Here is a 5,748-nt window from a genome sequence, read left to right on the forward strand (position 1 = left end):
CAGCCCCATCAGGCCGCCTATAGGGCTCCCTATTCACCCTTCGCCTAGATTGGAATCCTCCTGGGATCCTGGCCCATGCCCTTGGAAGTCCTTTTCCCACTTGTTTCATATCCAGAGGGAAAGATTCATGATGCACCTTTTAAACCTACAACAGGACTTTGTTCCATAAACCTCACTGCTCCCAGTGAACTAGGATTTCCAACATCCCTGCACATCCTTGTATGATTCTTTATGGGCAGAAATTCCCTAGATGGCCCCTAGCCTCTCTGTAAGCTACGTCATGGCCATTCCTCCCTGGCTGGGCCTGATGGATCAGGGGTAAGCTCTGGTTTGCCAGGACAATAGACCTTAATCCTGTCCACTGAATGACCCACACCATCCCTTGCTGCCCTGGGTGACATCTGGGCACATGTGGTTCTGAGGTCCCTGGTCTCAGACAATCACTAGTTTACACACTCACTCGTGTTGTTACTGACTTGTCCCAAAGGGGCAGCTGGGCCTGAGGGCATAGAGCACTTAGCCCCTGGGACGGCTGTGTTCTTTTCCCCAGTCTGTGCTGTGATTATATGGATTTGTGTTACAGGGATGTGAAACTTTCCTGTTGGGAGTTTTGAAAGATGAGGTAGGAGAGGGGCAGGTATAGAAGTTGGTCCAGCAGGGGAATGCCACCAATCTTAGACACAACAGACACAACCTTACCAATTAAAATGCTGAAATGCTCCCCAGGTGGGTGGTTAACAGACATTGCTCAGAGCTCATGCCGAGAACCCACCCGACGACCTGGAGCTAAAGGGTTAGCACCTGGCACTTTGAACATCAGGCCCTGGAAACACCCTTTAAGACAAGGGCCATTGTCTTGAATTCCTTGGTACTTCTTCCCCCTCCTTTCTGAAGGCTGCAAGTGTCACCCAGGGAGGCCTTTTCAGTTCAGCCGGAAGCAAAGTAGAAATCCTGGTTCCCACAGCCCATGTCCTTCCTTTCAGGGCACTGCCATCCAGGAAAGAAGGAATTCACACATCGGTGTAGACAACACAAACACACACACTCATATCCCACCCAAATCCCAAGATGCATGAACTACTAAGAGATTAAAAGTGACTTCAGAAACAGATCAACCAATTGCAAAAGAAGGGTTTCATTAAGATCCTGACTCAAATAAAATGTAAAACCAGGAAATAACCTTGACAAAACTGGGAGACTTTGGATACTGACTAGATAGTTGATTATCTGAATGACATTTTTATTTTTGTGTGTGATAACGTTATTGTGTTTGTGTTCCAAAAATCCCTCATCTGTAAGAGAAACTGAAATATTTACAGCTGAAATGATGTGCTCTCAACCATCGCCTCTGGTTAATTCTTGGGGTCTTGGTGTGAGGATAATCAAAGCCAGATGGTATAGGAGTTGACAATCTTTGAAGCAAGTAACAGGTTCACAGAGATTGATTTTTCTGTACTCTGAGTTTTAGAGATTTTTGAAAACCTTCAGAACACAATTTTGATAAAAACAGTATATTTGGTGTTCACATTATAATGTTACAAATTAAAACATCACAAATATAAAGGAATGCTTCTCCTTCCTGACCTCAGGAAGCTTTCTCTCAGTCTGGCTTCTGTGAATGACCTGATGATGTCACCAATTATTCACTTATCACGTTTGTTGAGTAATTCCTATGTGCTCTGTGCTGTGTGCAAGGCGAACACATTTCCACGACTCTAGATCTAGTGTGGGAAGGAAGACAATGAGCCTGCTGCCAAGGTTCTGTAAGTGGAAAATAATGCCCCCAGGGGGTATGCTCATCCTGGAGATTCCAAAATCAAAGCTACACAAGTTTGCCAGGTAACAGATAAGAGATACTTAATTCATGCTATAGAAATCACATATGTCTGAATTACCATGTAACAATGAAGAGAAAGACTGATGGATTTTATGTTATAATTAATTAGATGCAAGATCATCGTGCTGGCCCCTGGCTGAGTGGTTAAGCTTGGCATGTTCTGCTTTGGTGGCCCAGGTTCAGTTACTAAGCATGGACCTACAATACTCATTAGCAGCCATGCCGTGATGGTGACCCACACAAAAAGTAGAGGCAGATTGGCAACAAATGTTAGCTCAGTGTGAATCTTTCTCAGCAAAAAAAAAAAAAAAAAAAAATTAGATGCAAAATCATAATAAAAATTTATGGAATCGGATTTAATATACATTCAAAGACAAATCTCATTCTAGTAGGTATCATCACTTCATTGAGTGTAAGTTCTAGAAAAAACAAATGTAAGTTCAAAACACTAACTCTTCAGCTTCAATTATCCTATCAATTTTAATATAAAAAGTAGAAAACTCATGGTAAATAAAAATTGAGGTTTACCATGAAAGGTAAAGAACATGATGGACGTTTCAAAGAGATTCTGTGAGAGTCAAGCCTGTCTCATGGGGAATTTCTCAATGGCACCACTCTCCTTTTCTTCAGCACTGCTGTTGCTTTCCTCACTGTGTTTTCAGGATGCCTTTCTTGGCTCCTTGCTCTCTCTGCCTCCCCGGCAATCTCGTCTGTCCTCAAGACCACAGTCAGTCTCTCCCATGCTTTTCTTCACTTTCTGTGTCTGTCTCCTGATATCTCTAGAAGATGCCCGTTGCCTGCAGAGGGGTTGTGAGCGACCCAGACCCATTCCTGGACTCATCTCTGCCCAATATTGACAGTGGCCTGGGTGGGCTCAGGGCTGGTGTGCAGATGCCTCAGCCCAGGCATGGTCCAGGGATTCACATGGACCAGCCTGTGTGACTGTTTCGAAGGTGTTTGTGACTCCAAAGAACTTAAGAGTTCTCCTTCACTGCTGCAGGCCTGGAGTCCCTGCAGTCTACTGTATCCACAGACTTGCTGCGGCTTCTCGAAGGTCTCCTCCCACTGACTGCACCTGACCTCATCGCCAGGATGGGAAGTTACTCCAGCAACTGGCCTCTGGAATATGCAGCTGCTTAGGCTTCAGGGTGCATAGATCTTCAGTTTTCTGAGTGGGTTTAGTTTCATGGTCTTACTGTTTCCACTATGAAGTCGGGGAATATTTTTGGAGCTTTCTCTTTCAAAACAAAATAAAATGTGAAATTTCAACAAAATAGAGGATGAAGACTACCATCCATGGAGAATCTTCTCAACTCACGTGGATATTCCACCCTCCTTCTCTCCCTGGAGACATGTGTCTCAAATCACACTGTGCATCACAATCATTAGAGAGTTTTTAAATCTCAGATTGCTGGATCTCAACCCAAGTAGGTCTGGGGAAGGAATGGAGAATTTTCATTTCTAAGAGGTGATGTTGAGCTGCAGGTACAGGGACCACATGTGGAGAACAGGATTCAGTGACATCATCAAGCTGATGTGAGACAAGGACAGAAAGCTCAAGGTCATTATCCAGAGTCATATGCAAACCAACTTCCCTCCGCCATCTTGCTTCAGGACGTTCCTCTCTTCCTCTCTCTGTCATGGTCAAATACACACATGCTGGTGCCCCACAGCCCACTGCTATTGGGACACAGAGTTCCAAAGACTCCAGAGCTCCTTTCAGGGCCTCACCTCTAATGAAATTATTTACTACTCCATCCTTAGTCATTCACTTCCACACCCCGATCCTATCTTCACCCAAAATTCTCCTGCTCACAAATCAGTAATTCACAAACACCATATTCCCAACACAAATTTCCACATTTCCAGTTTTTACACAAAGAAATCCACTCTAAATAACCATTCTTCAATAAACTAGATTACTCCAGTAGGAATATCTTCACAAGCCTCTCTTTCTTTTCTTCTCATAATCCTTTCTAGTAATCTCAGATTCACAGTCCATCATTTCAATCATCCACTGACTATACTCCCAGATTCTTTATTGCCATCATATCCACCCTGCACATTTCAGATGATTTCAAATACCTGCCATGCCATGTTGACACTTGCACTGAAGAGAGAATGCGCCAGGAGCCTGTGGATCCCAACAGAGAATCAACAGCAACCAATGGACCTATATGCATTCCTCTAATGCTTCCTGAATGCTCTGTTCATTTCTTTCCATTTCTTGAGTTCCATAACTCTCTATATTCCGACCTCCTCCATATTTCACAGATAAATTGTTAACCACCGGACAAGAACTATTTCACTCTCTAGTCATCAGATCTACAAATATTCCTCATAAGGAATTAATTTATCACACCTTTTCTGTTGTTATATCTAAAGAAATTGATTTTTTGGCTGAAACCACTATGATTTTTATCTTATCCTTCCATTTCAATGACATTATGCCCTCAATATTCGTTGTGCTTTCCATAACTTCCCTACTGGAATCATCCCTCAAGTTTCAAATATGCGCAAATCTCTACCATCTACAGAACAATCTCTCGGCCAGCATTCCTAATAGTCTTCAGCCTCCACGCCCCTCCTCTCCTCCTTCTGTCAGGGAACTATTTTGAAAAGGTCACATATATCCCAATGCCTCTGTTTCCACAGTGCCTACCCAATCCCATCCCCATTCTGTGGATGCTTCTCCTGCTAACCTCACAAGCCATGTCTCTTACTAATCCACTGGGGACTTTTCATGATTTTTCTGACATGCTCTGCAGTAGCACGTGACATTGCGGACTCCAATGTCCTTTTAAAAGCCGCTTTGTCCTTGGGATCCACCACCCTACACTGTCCTGCTCTTGCCTGTCTAAACTTCCCGAGCAACTTCCAGGCTTCTCTTTATGACCACTCCACAATGACTGATGCTTCAGAAGTCAGCCCTGCTCTGACACCTGTTCCCCATCTGCACCCTCCTTCTGGGGCAACCCCATACATTTCTCTGGCTTCAAATACCACTAATGAGCCAAACATGTCCAAAGAATCAGCAGAAACCAAACTCTGAACCCCAGACCCATTTATCTACCTGCCCATTCACCACATCAGTGATGACTCAACTCACAATGACCAGGTCCCAAGTTGAACAAGTCACTTACCCAAATAATTGGCTTCTCTCTCAGTGTCCCCAAACTCACTTATTTTTGGTAATAACCTGTCTACCCCTGGGTGTCACTCTGGACACCCTGCCACCCCACACTCACATATCAATGAACCATCCATCCACCCTTCTGAATCTACCTACAGGTTATCCACTTCTGATTTATTTCTACTCACCTTTCAGACCTCATACAAAATATCACTTCCAGACAGTGAACACTCCTGCTCCAGTAACCTAAATTACAAAACTCCATTTTTCCTCTTTGTTGATTTTTTTTCTATTTTAGTTATATGTGCATTATTATTTATTTATTTCAAGATTTAGTTCTTTCTCACTAAATTAGTTATTTCATGAAGACAAGACTAATGTGGATTTTCCAAATCTTCCCACAATATTGTTCACATATGGCTTTGCACACAAAAAAGGTTCACATATATTATGTGTACAATATATAAATTATATTCATATACATATAAAATTCAAACACTAAAACATTGCTTCATGAAATATTTTAAATCCATCCACTTAACTACTCTTTTTTTTTTCCCCGAGAAAGATCAGCCCTGAGCAAACATCCATGCTAATCCTCCTCTTTTTGCTGAGGAAGACCAGCTCTGAGCTAACATCTATACCCAGACCTCCTCCTTTTTTTCTCCAAAGCCCCAGCAGATAGTTGTATGTCATAGTTGCACATCCTTCTAGTTGCTGTATGTGGGACTCGGCCTCAGCATGGCTGGAGGAGCACACCTGGGGTTCTGAACCACAG

This window comes from Diceros bicornis, unplaced genomic scaffold (genome assembly GCF_020826845.1).
Source record: "Diceros bicornis minor isolate mBicDic1 unplaced genomic scaffold, mDicBic1.mat.cur scaffold_322_ctg1, whole genome shotgun sequence".
Lineage (NCBI taxonomy): Eukaryota > Metazoa > Chordata > Mammalia > Perissodactyla > Rhinocerotidae > Diceros > Diceros bicornis.